Raw genomic sequence first — 17,730 nt, forward strand, 5'->3', positions numbered from 1 at the left:
TGGTCTTACACGAAATCACATATCCGAATCCTATATCATGACATATGTATCCTAACTATTCCTATGGTTCGTACGGGACTTTCGGATGTTGTAATTCGATCGTTTTAAGCTCGTAGTTACTTTTCCTATACTTATATCAATTCGACATACACATATATAATTACTAAAATTCAATTCAGCACAATTAAATACACTTTCATATGAATTTAACAACAATTATTTACTTATGAACTTACCTCGTACGGAGTCGAACGGACCGGAACGGCTATTCGACAACTTTTGATTTCCCCTGATCCAAATATGATTTCCTCTTTTCTTGATCCAAAATTAATATAAATTTTAATTTTTTAATCATATATTCATTCAAATTCATCGATAAACACATAAATGGGCAGATTACATTTTTGCCCCAAACATTTCACATTTTTCACAATTTAGTCCTTATTTCACAAAACACAAAATATTTAAAATTTCACCACACCCAAGCATAGTTGAATTTTAATAAGGTCCCTAGCATCCCATTTATTTTATTTATTTCACATTTTGAACCCTCAATTTACAAAATTCACAATTTTATCCTAAATATGCATTTTTACTAAAAATCACTTAATTAAACATGACAATCTAACAACATATATTTATTTTTCATCATCAAACAAAAAAATCATCAAGCTATCAACAATGGAAAATCTTAAATTCATCATCAATTCTAGAAATTAAAGCATGGGCTAGCTAAATCACGAAGCAACGATCTTAAAAACATAGAAATCATCAAAAACCGATAAAAAAATCATACCTTAATTAAGATGAATAATAGCTGAACCCTAGTTGAATGAATAAGCTTTCTTTTCTCTTCACTAATTAGTTATGGATGGTGATAATGAAATTTAATTTCATTTTGTTTTGTTTAATATAGAATAATAACCAAATTACTATTATAACCTTAATGAATAAACCTTAAAAACTTATAATGGATTTCCATAAATGTCCATAATCACAAACAAGGGTCTAATTACAACATAAGGACCTTTCATTTAATAAGCCATAACAAATAGACACCTTTAAAAATTAGAATTCAACTTTTGCATTTTGTATGATTAAGTCCTTTTATAAAATCGAGCACACAAACGATAAAATTTTCACACAAAATTTTCATACGTATCACATATCATGTTGTAAATATATAAAATAATATTAAAATATTTTTCTAACTCATATTTGTGGTCCCAAAATCATTGTTTCGACTAGGGTCTAAATCGGGCTGATACATATGTCATGTCTGTCAACTTGTGTGAGCAGACCCGTTGATAGCTCGAGAGTAAGCATTATATGAGATATGAGATTGAGATAGCTTCAGCTATGTATTGACACTTAGGGTGCAAGATTCCCTAGTATCCAATAGTATTCCAAATGGTTCAACGGGTACATCGAAGATATGAAACAATGAGAAATAGTTACGTATCAATACAAGTATGAACGGAAAATATATAAGCATTGGACCTATGAAAGTTGTGAGTTTATGATTGCTTATGTGATTGAATATATGTTAACCTATTGATTTAATGATTTTGTAGTATATTATGTTAATACTACTTGAATTGTGAATGAATGGTGAGCTTTACTTATTAACTATATGAGCTTACTAAGCTTTATAGCTTACTCTATTTACTTTTCCCTGTTTTATAGTGAATATCGAAGCTAGCTAGGATTGGGAGTCGTCGGAGATTGCATCATACTATCAAGCTTTCACTTTGGTACTTTTGATTGTGTATTTGGTTATATAACATGTATAGGAATTATGGCCATTTTGGTATAATTGTTAATAATGAATTTAGCCATTTAAGTTAGCTTGTAACTGATGAATGGTTTGTTATGTGTATAGCCGTGTGACTTAGCTTATTTTGGTATGCTTGGAGATGTTTATATATGTGCAAAAAGGCCTTTGATATGTTATGTATAATTTTCATTTATATGCTTGTTGTGAATTGGTATTTGGAGTATCAAATGGTAGAAATTGAGGTTGGTATGCTTGTGGTTTTAGGTAAAGTGATGCACAGTTGAAAGTGACCATATTGATGATTTGAGAATGTGAATTTTGGTATGAAATTAAAAGGCTTATTGTGATACTTGTGTATCTTGTGATTAATGGTACGGTTTTAGCATGAATTAGGCTTGGTTTAGATTAGTTTAAATGCCTATTATTGCCATGTTATATGCCTTTTGGTTTGATGTAGGAAAAAGCAATTGAGGTGAGAAAGATGGCTTGCTAAATAGCTTATTTTTGTTGTAACAGCCCGATTTAGGGCCAAAATGGAATAGTGGTTTTGAAACCACGAATTCGAGGTTGAAAATTTTATGACTGGGTGTTTAATTTGATGTTTAGGACTAAATTGAAATAGGTGAAAAATGTGTGTTCTAGTTCATAAAGTACTTGATTGAAATGGGGGTTTTAAGTAGAAGTGCTTAAATAGTAATTAGACCATTATACTAGTTTGGACAAAAATACCTAAAGGAAGATAAAACACCATAGTTTTTAATGGAGGGCAATTTAGTCATTTGTTAAATAAAATAATAAAATGGGAAAACAAAGCCAAAATTGGTATCATCTTCACCAAGCTTGGCCGAAACTCTCATAAAAACCATAGCTAGGGTTTTTCCCAAGCTTTCAAGCTCTATAGTAAGTGCATTCAAGCCCCGTTTTTAATGTTCTTTACATTTTTGAAATCCTCGTAGCTCGGTCTACCTATTTCTACCATTATTTCGAGTTAGGGTTTATGTTTAAAAATTTACCCATGAATAATATGCATGTATTTTGATGTTTGATGGTAGAATATGAATGTTTGAAGTTAGGAGAACGATCTTTTCTAAGCGATTTTTAGCGAAAACGAGCAAAACGGCATAATCGGTAAAAATACCTAATATTCATAAGTACATGTTAGAGTGAGAATTTGATGTTGTCATAGAAGAGAAAAATGTTTAGCATGTCATAAAACATAAGAATAAGGGCTGAAATTAAATTTCTGAGCCTAGGGGTAAAATTGTAATTTTGTAAAAGTTAAGGGGAAAAAACGTAATTTTTCCATAATGTGATTTTTGGATTGAAATAGATAGTATGAGTGTTAAATGAGCTAAATATGTTGTTATAGATCAAGAAAGGCGTGGAATCGACCTCAAATGGGGGAAGGAAAAGATTTTGGACTAAATTGCAAAATTTCCATATTTTGCACCGAGGTAAGTTTGTATGTAAATAATACATTATCTTTATTTATTTTTTTATATTTCAGCATATTTTATATATATATATATATATTGTAGCTTATTTTGAATCATAAATCGACTATTGGAAGAATGGAAATAAGTATTAGAAAGTGAAATACTTCCTGTTTAAACCTTCGGAATCGAAAGATATAGATGGTATGTAGCTAGGTCACATGTATGGTGCCAAGTGCACATCATGTGTACAAGAGAGCTATGAGATACTATGTGGTAGCTAGGTCACATGTGTGATACGAGATGTATACCATGTAGACAAGAGAGCTACGGGATAAATGTAGCTAGGTCACATGTGTGTTCTAGGTGAAGGACACCATGTAGACAAGAGAGCTATGAGATAAAATGGCTAGGTCACATGGGTGGTACTAAGTGTTCACGTTCACCATGTGTACAAGAGAGCCGAACTATGTGATGGGTGGAACTACACGTTGAAACCACCAAGTATCGGAGACTCGATCCAAAGTGTTCAACAGGAAAATCGACTAAATGAAATTATGTATGACCTTGTAATGATAAGTGTAAGAATACACATGTGTAACGTATGAGTAATAAGCTCGATATGTGACTGGAAGTTGGAAAAATTGTTAAGGATAGGCAAAGAATGCAACCAAAGTGTGGAAGATCAAATTGATAATAAAACTGTTTGGACAGTCGTAGAGACATGAATTTGAAAAATCACCAAAAATAGTAGAAATTTAATTAGAGGCTGAATGAGATATGAAATTAAATCTTAATGAGTCTATTTTTATTTAAAAGAAACATATAAAATAAAGGAATCTTATATTTTGATATATTTATATTTTTGTAAGACTTGTCAGAATGACTATGTGATCCCCTGTTCTAAATTTGAAAACTCATTAAAAATTGTACAAAAGTAAATAAGAAATATAGTTTATATGAATAGATTCCTTATTGAGTCTAGTTTTAAATGAAACAAATTTCATGGCTATTTGACTTTTGTACAGGGAGAAAATTAATTCATAGTGTATAGAGGTCAGATTAGTCAAGTTGTATAATAGGGGAAACTTTAACTAATAAACTGTACTACTTGGCTAGACCAAAAATTTTAGAAAAATTTTAGTAAGAATTAATATGAGTCTAGTTTTAGGAAAATTTTACGGATTTTAATTTTGAGTTTTTTAACTCGATTTATGATTTATTCAGTGAACATGACGCAGGAGGGACAGTTTGATCAAATTGGAGAAAATAGTGAAATTAAAAATAGATATCATTGAGTTATTTTGTAAACATATTAGATTCCTTATTTATTATTTATATACTTACTTACTAAGCTATAAGCTTACTTTCTTTTCTCCCTTTTTTCTTATAGTGTCATCCAGCTAGCATAGGAGTTAGAGATCATTGAAGATCTGCCCGTACTATCAATGCTTTTGGTATTTGAACTAAACATTTTGAATTATGGCATGTATAGTAGGCTTAGTTATTTTGTTACGTGTCATAATTGCCTAGGTTTAAAATATTGGTTATAGTATTTGACCGATTATTTTGTACAAAGCCATTGAAGTTGGCTAATATTGTTAAAGGCATATGTTATAATGATTCATGATCTAATTGGATGCCATATTTTTGTCTTGGTTTTATTTAATGGTATGTGTTATGTTCTGGTAATACCTCGTACCCTGTTTCGGTGTTGAATGCGGGTAAGGGGCGTTACATTTGTCCATGCGGGTAGATACATGTCCGTATGTCTCAGTCGTGTATGACACACGGTCAAGTGGCACGACTGTGTGTCCCCTGGTGTTTAATTAGAAATCAAGCCAGTATGCTCCACACGATCCAACACAAGGGCATGTGACTTGGCTGTGTGGCATAAGTCAGTATACCCTATAGGTTTGGCGTGGCCTAGCACACGGGTGTGTGTGGCCATTTCGAAGGGCACACGGGCATGTGTGTTGGCTGTGTGACCCAAGCCAGAGAGTTACACGGCGTCAGACACGGGCTGGGACACGGCCATGTGATTCCATTTCGAATGTCCACACAGCCTGTGACATGGGCGTGTCTTTGGCCTTGTGAGACACACGGCCGGGCCACACAGACATGTGTCCCCTATATTTTTGTCAAATTTTCTAAGTGTTCCAAATATTTCCTGAGATATCGGTTTAATCTCGAACCACTTCTAAAGCATATTTTGGGCCTCGCAGGCTCGTATTAGGGATGTTATCAATGATTGTGAATGTTTTTATATTTGAAATAAAAAAAATGTATGAGAAATGTATGTTTATTTATGAAATAAGTCCAGTAATGCTCCGTAACCCTATTCCAGCAATGAATACGGGTGAGGGGTGTTATAGGTTTCATCTTACCATTGATTTTATTAGAGGCAGGTTTTCATTTTCCACTCAACCCTTTCTTTTGTGTTGTACAAAATGGATACAGCATTGCACCAAGGCAATTATTAGCACTATCCTAGTGGAAACTGGTGGTGTTTTACATCGACTGTTGTATGCACAACGAGTTACCATTGGTAGGTGTATTCCAGAAATTCTATCAGCTAAGATAAAGAGGAAAGGAAATTCTACTGGTAGTGCTCACTTCAGTATACAACAAAGATGTGAGCCTATAATTCAAAATAGGATTTCAAATCTTCATAATAATAATAAAAAAGACAAGTAAATAAGGGTTGTATGCAAACTTGATTTGGGATTTGTTTTTCCTACACAATGGTCCCTCCACAATAGATGCTCAAATTGCCACAAAATAGTACAATCAATTAAGAAGAAGGCCTATACTTGATTTGGTGGAGTTAGTTTCAATTAGGAACGTGCTTTAACATTATTTGCAAAATTTAAGCCCGAATGGTTACTGACTTGATTATTCTACCAATCAATTAAATGATCCCATCATACTTTCTTCTTTTGAAGCTTGGCCTTACAACTCAAATAATGATTTGGCACACATCTTGTTGGGGTGCAAACAAAAGCCTCCTTTCTACTTTTACAACATTTTTGGTTTTCTCCCACAATATTGGAAAATTATTACTAACCCTGTTTCAAATTTTACCTCCTCATCAAATTCGGCTAATTTGAAAGTTGTTGGTGCAGGGTCTTCCTTCCATTTACATAGTTCACCCAGTTCTACTCAAGACATGGAAATTACTTCAATTCTTAAATAGGCTCAGACTAAGGAGATGGTTAATGATGCTCCATCAAGGAAATCATCAACAAAGAAGTCTAAAAAGAGGTCCAAATTAGATGATATTGATCAAGAGATTGAGAGCAATGAATGCCCTCCATTAAGAAGTAAACCTGTGACAGCCCTAATTCGACCCTAGTCGGAATGTGGTTTCGGGACCACAAAACTGAGTCATAAAATTTATTTAAAAATTAGTTGCATATCCTCTATGTGTATTAGTGCATGTGTGAAAATTTGATGTTTTAATTTAGTCTTGGGAATGTGAATTTTCTTGAAAGGACTTTGTTGAGAACTTAAAAAAAATATGTTAGGTAAATGTGTAAGGACCAAATAATATTAAAATAGGAAAGTTTGGGTTTGCATGTCAAATTGCCACATTCATACTAAGTGGCCGGCCAAGAAATGATATCTCTCCACTAGTTTAAATTAAATTGTATATTAAATTGGCTAATGAATAAAATATTCTAATCAAAATGAATTAAAAAAAAAGTGTTCATCTTCTTCTTCTTCTTCTTCCAAAGCCAAAACAAAGGGGAAAGAAAAAGGAAAATTAACCCTAAAGCAATTCGGCACCTTCATTAGCTAGTAGGAGATCAAGAACCCAAAGGAGGGGAGTCAAGCAAAGGCAAAAACAAAGAATATTGAGTAGCCGACTGGAAATCATTTCATACGACATAAGGTAAGTCCATAAGCATTCATAGGTTGATTAACTTAGAAATAAATAATACTAATGTATCATGAAAGGATTTCTATGTTGGTATTCTTTTGGAGTGGTACACGTATTTATAGGGTGGTTGTATATGCTATTTGATTTAAGTAAATTTCCTTATCATATGAGTCGATATTGGCACTAAGTGTGCGGATTTGAATGGCACTATGTGTGCGAAGTTGAATGGCACTATGTGTGCTGGCTTGAATATCAATACATGAGTAAATTTTCAATGCACTATGTGTGCGGTTTATCATAGCACTATGTGTGCGCTTTTTGATTAGTGTTATGTGGGTGAAAACGGTTGAGGATATATAGCATGCCGGGAAGGAATGAAGCGCAAGGACTATTATCGGAACCATTGAATTTTGAGATATGAAACATATATGTATAGGCTGGAACATATGTTTTGAAGTGTTGATTTTGGTTATGTATTAAAAGCCGTGCGAAAATGGCTTGATATATATATCTAGACTCGGTTTTATGTGTGTTTTATTATGATGTTTTTATTTTTGGTTTGATATATGTGATTATGTTTGATAATGATTGGTGTTGAGGTAAGAAATTTGTGTAATGGAGATGACTATATTATTTAGGTCTGAATTCGGTTTTGAGTGAATTATCACTTAAATCTTTTGATAACTAAGCCCTATGATATGATAGTATAGAATCATTGTAATAGTTTTGGAAGTGTATTTAAGTATTTATGTAAATTGTAAGGTATTTGTGGCTCGGCCGTTTGTATATAATTGATATTATTCATGCTAGAGTTAACATGAGCTTGTCATGTAAAAAAAAATTATGACTTATGTTTACAGTAAATGGTTGACTATCAAAACTGATGCTAGAACGTGTGTACATGTGATGTTCGACCATAATGTTTTTAATTGAATTTTGCTTATAGCCTACTTGTGTATAAGGTACATACACTTTGGTTAATATGATAGTTAAACCTTTGCATGCTATATATGTGCTTATGACATGAATTGCGATGAAATATTCATAATTGTATACTTATTTAGTAATGCCTCGTAACCCCATTCCTGCGACGGAATACGGGTTAGGGGTGTTACATTTTATTGGTATCAGAGCTTCGGTTTAGTCGGTCCTAGGACTACCGTAGCGCGTACGAGTCTAGCTATACATGCCATAATGTTAGTATATGATAGTGTGATGGCTTTTGACGGTTGAAATTATTGTTTTGATTAGTAAATGGAACCCAATTTAGAGAGAGCCTTGGCGGATGACGTTGAGAGTGTAGCGGCTGCTCCCGCGCAAGGGACACCGCCTGCTGAACCTCAATCATCTGCAAATAATTAAGATGATGGGGTAAAACAAGCCTTCTTTTCTATGATGAACGAGTGGGTCGCACAATATGCTCAGACTAACCCGGCTGCTCAACCATTTCCAAATTTAAATAATCCACCTCAGATTCCTATAATACCAGCAACTATTGATCCTTTGAGGCCGAGTAAACCTCCTGTAGATTTGATTAGGAAGCGCGGGGCCGAGGAATTCCGAGCCACAGCTACTAATGATGCTGAAAGGGCCGAGTTTTGGCTTGATAACACCATTTGTGTTTTTGAAGAGCTTTCATATACACCTGAAGAGTGTCTAAAGTGTGCTATATCCTTATTACGGGACTCGGCCTACTATTGGTGGAGAACTCTGATTTCTATTGTTCTGAAGGAACGGGTTACTTGGGATTTCTTTCAGGCGGAGTTTCGTAAGAAGTATATTAGTCAACGATTTATTGACCAAAAGCATAAAGAATTTTTGGAGCTCAAACAAGGTCGTTTGACGGTATCTGAATACGAACGTGAGTTTGTAAGACTCAGTCGATATGCTCGGGAGTGTGTAGCTGATGAAGTCGCTATGTGTAAAAGATTCGAAGAGGGATTGAATGAAGATTTAAAACTACTGGCGGGTATTTTAGAAATAAAGGAATTTGTAACACTAGTTGAACGGGCTTGCAAGGCTGAAGAGCTTGGAAATGAGAAAAAGAAAGCTGAATTTGAAGCTAGAGACTTTCGTAAAAGATCGGCGGGTAAAACTTCTTTCTCGACTACAAAAAGGTTCAGAGACGATGCTAATAAATCAAAGACGACTGCAGGAATTTCTATTAGGGAGCGACTATCAACGGACTCTGGAGCTACCTCAATTTCTAGTGTTGGTAACAATCGGCAGGAAAAACCCGAATGTTCACAATGTGGAAGACGACATGTAGGTGAGTGTTCGGGTAAGTCTATTAACAGGGCTTGTTATAGATGCAGATCGCAAGATCATTTTATTCGAGATTGTACGGAACCTGTTGAGAAGAATAAGGTGCAAGATACAAGATCGAGTGGCGCAACGAATAGAGGAAGACCACCGAGAAATACAAGAGGTAGGGGTGGTAGTCAGAGAGGAACTTCTGATACTGCCGTTCGATCTGAGACTCGTGCTCCTGCCAGAGCTTATGCCATCCGTGCACGAGAGGAGGCATCTTCCCCTGATGTTATCACTGGTACTTTCACTCTCTTTGATACTAATGTGATTGCATTGATTGACCCTGGTTCTACTCATTCATATGTATGTGAGACTTTAGCATCCAGTAAGACTCTACCTGTTGAGTCTACTGAGTTCGTAATTCGAGTGTCGAATCCCTTGGGGCGATATGTACTCGTTGACAAAGTGTGCAAGAAATACCCCTTAATAATCTGAGGTTCCTGTTTTCCAGCCGACTTGATGCTTTTACCGTTTGATGAATTTGATGTTATTCTCGGTATGGATTGGTTGACCGTACATGATGCAGTTGTGAATTGCAAAAGTAAGACCATCGATTTGAGATGTGTAGATAATGAGATAATCCGAGTTGAGTCTACTGATTTGAACGGATTGCCAGCAAAAATAATATCCTCAATGTTGGCTCAAAAATATGTGAGAAAGGGGTGTGAAGCGTATCTTGCATACATACTTGATATTAAAGAATCAGAAAAGAAGCTTGAATCAGTGCCAGTGGTTTGTGAATATCCGGATGTTTTTCCCGAAGAATTACCGGGGTTACCACCTATTCGGGAGGTAGAGTTTGGCATTGAACTTGTACCGGGTACCACACCAATTTTGATAGCTCTGTATCGTATGGCACCAACTTAGTTGAAGGAATTGAAAACTCAGTTGCAAGAGTTGACGGATAGAGGTTTTGCTCGACCGAGTTTTTCACCCTGGGGTGCACCAATATTATTCATGAAAAAGAAGGATGGAACCATGAGGATGTGCATCGATTATCGTCAATTGAATAAAATGACAATAAAGAATAAATATCCGTTACCACGTACTGATGATTTGTTTGATCAGCTAAAGGGAGCCTCAGTGTTTTCAAAGATAGATTTGAGAGGGGCTACTATCAGTTGCGTGTTCGAGAATCAGATATACCTAAAACTGCCTTTAGAACGAGATATGGTCACTACGAGTTCTTAGTGATGCCGTTTGGGCTCACTAATGCCCCTGCGGTATTTATGGACTTGATGAATCGAATCTTTAGACAGTATTTGGATCGGTTTGTAGTGGTGTTTATAGATGACATCTTGATTTATTCGCGCGATGAATCTGAACATGCCGAGCACCTAAAATTGGTATTACAGATTTTACGAGACAAGCAGTTATACGCGAAATTCAGTAAATGTGAGTTTTGGTTGAGAGAAGTTAGCTTTTTGGGACATGTGGTATCCGCATCGGGTATTCGAGTTGATCCGAGTAAAGTTTCGGCCATAATTGATTGGAGGCCTCCGAGGAATGTTACTGAAGTTAGGAGCTTTTTGGGACTTGCCGGTTACTACAGACGGTTTATAAAGGGTTTCTCGATGATAGCCACACCGATGACAAAACTACTTCAAAAAGATGTTAAGTTTGAATGGTCAGAAAAATGTCAGAAAAGTTTCGACCGATTGAGAACCTGCTTAACTGAAGCTCCATTGCTAGTACAGCCAGAATCCGGTAAAGAGTTTGTTATTTATAGTGATACATCCTTACTTGGGCTAGGTTGTGTGTTGATGCAAGAAGGTCGAGTTGTGGCTTACGCGTCGAGGCAATTAAAGCCTCATGAGAAAAACTATTCGACCCATGATCTTGAATAAGCGGGCATTTTTTTTTGCTTTGAAAATATGGAGACACCACTTGTTTGGAGAAAGGTGTCATGTATATTCGGACCACAAAAGTCTCAAATATTTGATGACTCAAAGATATTTGAATCTGCGACAAAGACGTTGGCTTGAGTTGTTGAAAGATTATGAGCTCGTCATTGATTATCACCCGGGAAAGGCTAACGTGGTTGCCGATGCTTTAAGTCGTAAATCATTGTTTACTTTGAGAGCGATGAATGTTCACTTGTCCGTTTCATCCGATAATGTGTTAGTAGCAGAATTAAAGGCCAAACCATTACTGATTCATCAAATACGTGAATCCCAGAAAGTCGACGATGAATTGGTTGCTAAACGAGCTGAATGTGTTTCAAATGTGGAATCAGAGTTTCAGATTGACGACAATGATTGCTTGAAGTTCAAGAGTCGATTATGTGTTCCAAGGAATTCAGAACTTATTTTGATGATTTTGAGCGAGGCTCATAGTAGTCGAATGTCAGTCCACCCGGGTAGTACAAAAATGTACAATAATCTAAAACATCAATTTTGGTGGCCTAGTATGAAACGAGACATTTATAACTTTGTTTCGAGGTGTTTGATATGTCAACAAGTGAAAGCGGAACATCAAGTGCCTTCGGGATTACTTCAGCCGATCATGATACCTGAATGGAAATGGGATCGAGTCACAATGGATTTCATATCCGGTTTGCCGTTGACACAGAGTAAGAAAGACTCAATCTGGGTTATTGTTGATAGATTGACGAAGTCTGCTCATTTTATCCCTGTCCGTACGGATTCCTCTCCTGATAAATTGGCAGAATTATATGTCTCCCAAATTGTTCGATTATATGGAGTACCTATTTTTATTGTGTCGGATAGAGACCCGAGATTCACATCACGATTTTGGAAAAAATTGCAAGAAGCATTGGGTACCAAGCTGCATTTTAGCACCGCTTTTCATCCCCAGACTGATGGTCAGTCCGAGCGGATAATTTAGATACTCGAGGATATGTTGAGATGTTGCATTCTTGAGTTTAGTGGTTCATGGGAAAGGTATTTACCTTTGATTAAATTTTCTTACAACAATAGTTTCCAATCAAGCTTTAAGATGGCACCTTACGAGGCTTTGTACGGTCATAAATGTCGTACACCGTTGTTTTGGACCGAGCTTAGTGAAAGTAAAATCTTCGGGGTTGATTTAACTAAAGATGTTGAACAGAAAGTAAAAGTGATCCGTGAAAGTTTGAAAGCAGCTTCGGATCGTCAGAAGTCGTATGCGGATTTAAAAAGAAAAGATATCGAATACCAGGTTGGAGACAAAGTGTTTCTTAAAGTATCACCTTGGAAAAAAATACTCAGATTTGGCCGTAAGGGTAAATTGAGTCCGAGATTCATCGGACCGTATGAAATATCCGAACGAATTGGGCCGGTCGCATATAGATTAATTTTACCCCCTGAACATGAAAAGATTCACAACGTTTTTCATGTTTCGATGCTTCGACGTTATAGATCTGATCCATCGCACATAATTAATCCATCAGAGGTTGAAATTCAATCTGATTTGAGTTACGAAGAAGAACCAGTTCGTATTTTGGCCCGTGAGATAAAAGAACTACGAAATAAGAAAATCTCATTAGTGAAAATACTGTGGCTTAAACATGGGGTCGAAGAAGCTACTTGGGAGCTCGAGGATTCTATGAAAGAACGTTATCCAAATTTATTCGCTGGTAAGATTTTCAAGGACGAAAATTTTTAAGTGGGGGAGAGTTGTGACAGCCCTAATTTGACCCTAGTCGGAATGTGGTTTCGGGACCACAAAACCGAGTCATAAAATTTATTTAAAATTTAGTTGCATATCCTCTATGTGTATTAGTGCATGTGTGAAAATTTGATGTTTTAATTTAGTCTTGGGAATGTGAATTTTCTTGAAAGGACTTTGTTGAGAACTTAAAAAAAATATGTTAGGTAAATATGTAAGGACCAAATAATATTAAAATAGGAAAGTTTGGGTTTGCATGTCAAATTGCCACATTCATACTAAGTGGCCGGCCAAGAAATGATATCTCTCCACTAGTTTAAATTAAATTGTATATTAAATTGGCTAATGAATAAAATATTCTAATCAAAATGAATTAAAAAAAAAGTGTTCATCTTCTTCTTCTTCTTCTTCCAAAGTCGAAACAAAGGGGAAAGAAAAAGGAAAATTTACCCTAAAGCAATTCGGCACCTTCATTAGCTAGTAGGAGATTAAGAACCCAAAGGAGGGGAGTCAAGCAAAGGCAAAAACAAAAAATATTGAGTAGCTGATTGGAAATCATTTCATACGACATAAGGTAAGTCCATAAGCATTCATAGGTTGATTAACTTAGAAATAAATAATACTAATGTATCATGAAAGGATTTCTATGTTGGTATTCTTTTGGAGTGGTACACGTATTTATAGGGTGGTTGTATATGCTATTTGATTTAAGTAAATTTCCTTATCATATGAGTCGATATTGGCACTAAGTGTGCGGATTTGAATGGCACTATGTGTGTGAAGTTAATGGCACTATGTGTGCTGGCTTGAATATCAATACATGAGTAAATTTTCAATGGACTATGTGTGCGGTTTATCATAGCACTATCTGTGCGCTTTTTGATTAGTGTTATGTGGGCGAAAACGGTTGAGGATATATAGCATGCCGGGAAGGAATGGAGCGCAAGGACTATTATCGGAACCATTGAATTTTGAGATATGAAACATATATGTATAGGCTGGAACATATGTTTTGAAGTGTTGATTTTGGTTATGTATTAAAAGCCATGCGAAAATGGCTTGATATATATATCTAGACTCGGTTTTATGTGTGTTTTATTATGATGTTTTTATTTTTGGTTTGATATATGTGATTATGTTTGATGATGATTGGTGTTGAGGTAAGAAATTTGTGTAATGGAGATGACTATATTATTTAGGTCTGAATTCGGTTTTGAGTGAATTATCGCTTAAATCTTTTGATAACTAAGCCCTATGATATGATAGTATAGAATCATTGTAATAGTTTTGGAAGTGTATTTAAGTATTTTTGTAAATTGTAAGGTATTTGTGGCTCGGCCGTTTGTATATAATTGATATTATTCATGCTAGAGTTAACATGAGCTTGTCATGTAAAAAAAAATTATGACTTATGTTTACAGTAAATGGTTGACTATCAAAACTGATGCTAGAACGTGTGTACATGTGATGTTCGACCATAATGTTTTTAATTGAATTTTGCTTATAGCCTATTTGTGTATAAGGTACATACACTTTGGTTAATATGATAGTTAAACCTTTGCATGCTATATATGTGCTTATGACATGAATTGCGATGAAATATTCAGAACTTTATACTTATTTAGTAATGCCTCGTAACCCCATTCCTGCGACGAAATACGGGTTAGGGGTGTTACAAAACCAGATAAGGAGCCTATCATAGAAGATACTCGCTCCACTTCAGTTCCTTTTTTACCTGATGTTCCTTCACTAACTATAGAGCCCACTCACCAAATAAGTCCTTCAATGCAATTTACTAATCCCCATTGTTCAAAAATCAGACAAAGATAATGCCTATGATTCACTCTACTGTTCCTTCCAGTGAAATAGAAGGAATCTTTTTTTAGCGAGATATTTTGGAGTACCAACTTCTATCTCTCTCTATTTCATCTCTCGACAACAATGGAATTTAACACTCAATAGTTAAAAGAGGCTTTCTCCTCTTACCTTACATCTAGTTTTACAGTGTGCCCTTTATCTCTCATAGCCCAAGTTTTAGAAGTTCTATCTATAGAACATAATATTTGGAGTGGTGCTCTCAGGGATGCCAGTAAGCATTCTAATAATAATATAGTAGATTTAGAGAAAATTGTTAAATCTTGCAAAGTTTTTTTGGCTGAACTATGCCAAAAATATCAATATTCTAACAATTTTATTGGAAGATTGGGTGCATAAATCACAACTCTGATGGGTAAGCATAAACATGCTCAAACTGAATATGAACATTTAAAAGAGGAAGTAATCATTTGAAGGATGGTAATTCTATTTTAGAGAGAAGCTCAGAACTCAGGAAGTTCACAGAGTAGAATTAGAAAATCTACGTTGATCTCAAGAAGAAACCTTCACGAAGTATTAGGAGGACACCAGAAAGAATATCAATGATGCTTTACCAAAATGGGGATTAAATCTGATTCTACACGCCTAAGTGGTTAGAGGTCATTTTGATCTCAGTCACATAGATTTTAACTACCTCGAAAAAATTTCTACAGAGTCTATTCACTTTAACATTTATCATCTTGAGGGCGAAGAATGGGGAACCTTTCAAAGACAATGGAAAAAATCAAGCGATTTATTCAATCCTAATATGCCCTACATTAAGACAATGGAAAAGGTCTACTATTTGAGGGTCAGAATCCTAAAGACCCTCTTCCAATTGAAGAGGCCTCAACTACACCCATTGATTTGTCTTATGAAGGAGAGGATTGAGATTTTCTTTGTTTAATCACGTACCTTGGTTTTTCATTAGCTTAGTAATTTTTTGAAATTTCATAAATGAAACTGAGTTTTATTCTTCCTTTGCCACTTTATTACAATATTATTTCACTTCCTTAATTGTTCTTGTAACATGCATCCATCACTTTATAAGATATTTTAACATACTTGAGGGACTAAGACAGGTTCGACGTATTATGCATACAACGCTTTTTCCATAAGTGCTATCTGAGAACCAGCTAAACCGAGCTCTGATATCGACTTGTAACATCCTCAACTTAATTCGATTCACGATATCCAAATTTCAAGACTTACCACACCAGAACATAAATGAATTTACAATTGATTATTACAACTCTAAGCAATTTACAAATTGTTATGAACGCATAAACATTAAAGATATATATCTATACATATAAAATGATAAGTAGAGAAATTTAATTACAAAAACTATCATCTTATATTAGAACTTATTACAAATATCCTAAATATAGACTCTTATTCAATATTATTTATTCTTATACACCACCAAACATGCTCTGTATGCATAATAACCCCATGTAACACCTTATTGGGGTGGTCCTGACATCGTCCCTCTTGACACAGTCTCTCAGCATACTAACTAGAGACATATATATACATAGATAAGTTCATAAGAACTTAATGAGAAAAACACCATTTGACGTTTGACTGTCCTTTCATGTCTTACTTGCTTCCAGCAAATACTTTCCACAATCTGGTCTTTTTGCAAACACTAACTGTCATACTTTACTTTGAAACCATTTCTATTTCCCATTAGTGAATTCAGTTCTTCATTCATATTTTTCAATTTTAATATTCATATATCCCTAAAAATCTCCTTTCAATAACCAGTGCATCCAGAATATCATGTCATGTACATTCCAACACCAAAATGAACGTACCAACACAATTCACATCAACACATACATAGTTGGTGAGTACCTTCTTCGAACATTCAAAATTTAACATTTATGTAGAACAACTCTAATTGTCAAATCATCTTTACCTTTCTACATCTCTTCAATTCCTTACCTTCAGTTGATTATTAACCTTACATGGTGTTTTATCATATAATCAATAGATACCTTATGCTATGTTGATTTTATTGAATACACTTAAGAGCCATACTAAATAGGCCATTTCGCTTAATACAAAACTCTCCACAGAAGACATTCATTAAAGTACGCAACATAAACATTTCATTTAGAATTTACCACAAAAATAGTTCATTTAAAGTGCGCCACAAAGGGAAATCTTTAGCTATCGAGTTTATGATATTGTTTTGCCTAAACTCACATTACGTGAGGTTTGACCATCATCGTCCTGGGACACGTAGAGAACCCTATTAAGTAATCACCATTCATTGGTTCCTTTTCAGAAGATGTTATGGCCATAGACTTTTCCTTCAAACTTCATATCAGAATTCGTGTTTTCTATCCCAATAGACTTCGTCAAATACCACCGCGGTAACCAGACATAGATTCACTTTACAGACTCTTCATATACTGACACAATCTAAAACCAACAATTTAATTCCTTAACATGAACCATAAAGAACACGCAACTCATAGCATACATTCTAGACAGACATATATAGCAATACTTCAACATCACAATATTCACACACTACTCATCACATACATGAACTTATCAGACTCCGTACCAAATATACATAATGACCTCAACAACCGTTCATACACTCACAAATTTTCTTTAGTAACCATTCATACAGTCGCATACTTATCATATTCATACTATACATTCCATGGTTCCGGATTCATAGTTCAATCAATTTCCTACAAACATACTTCGTTATGAACAGTATACATGCAAGAGTTAGAGTAAAGACTCACATGATCCTCACCCATTACAGTTCCAAGCTCCAGATCCATATATCCATCTCGAACCAGTAGCAACCACTATTTAGAAACATAATTTCACTATTA

The sequence above is a fragment of the Gossypium hirsutum genome, chromosome A06 (assembly GCF_007990345.1).
Source record: "Gossypium hirsutum isolate 1008001.06 chromosome A06, Gossypium_hirsutum_v2.1, whole genome shotgun sequence".
Lineage (NCBI taxonomy): Eukaryota > Viridiplantae > Streptophyta > Magnoliopsida > Malvales > Malvaceae > Gossypium > Gossypium hirsutum.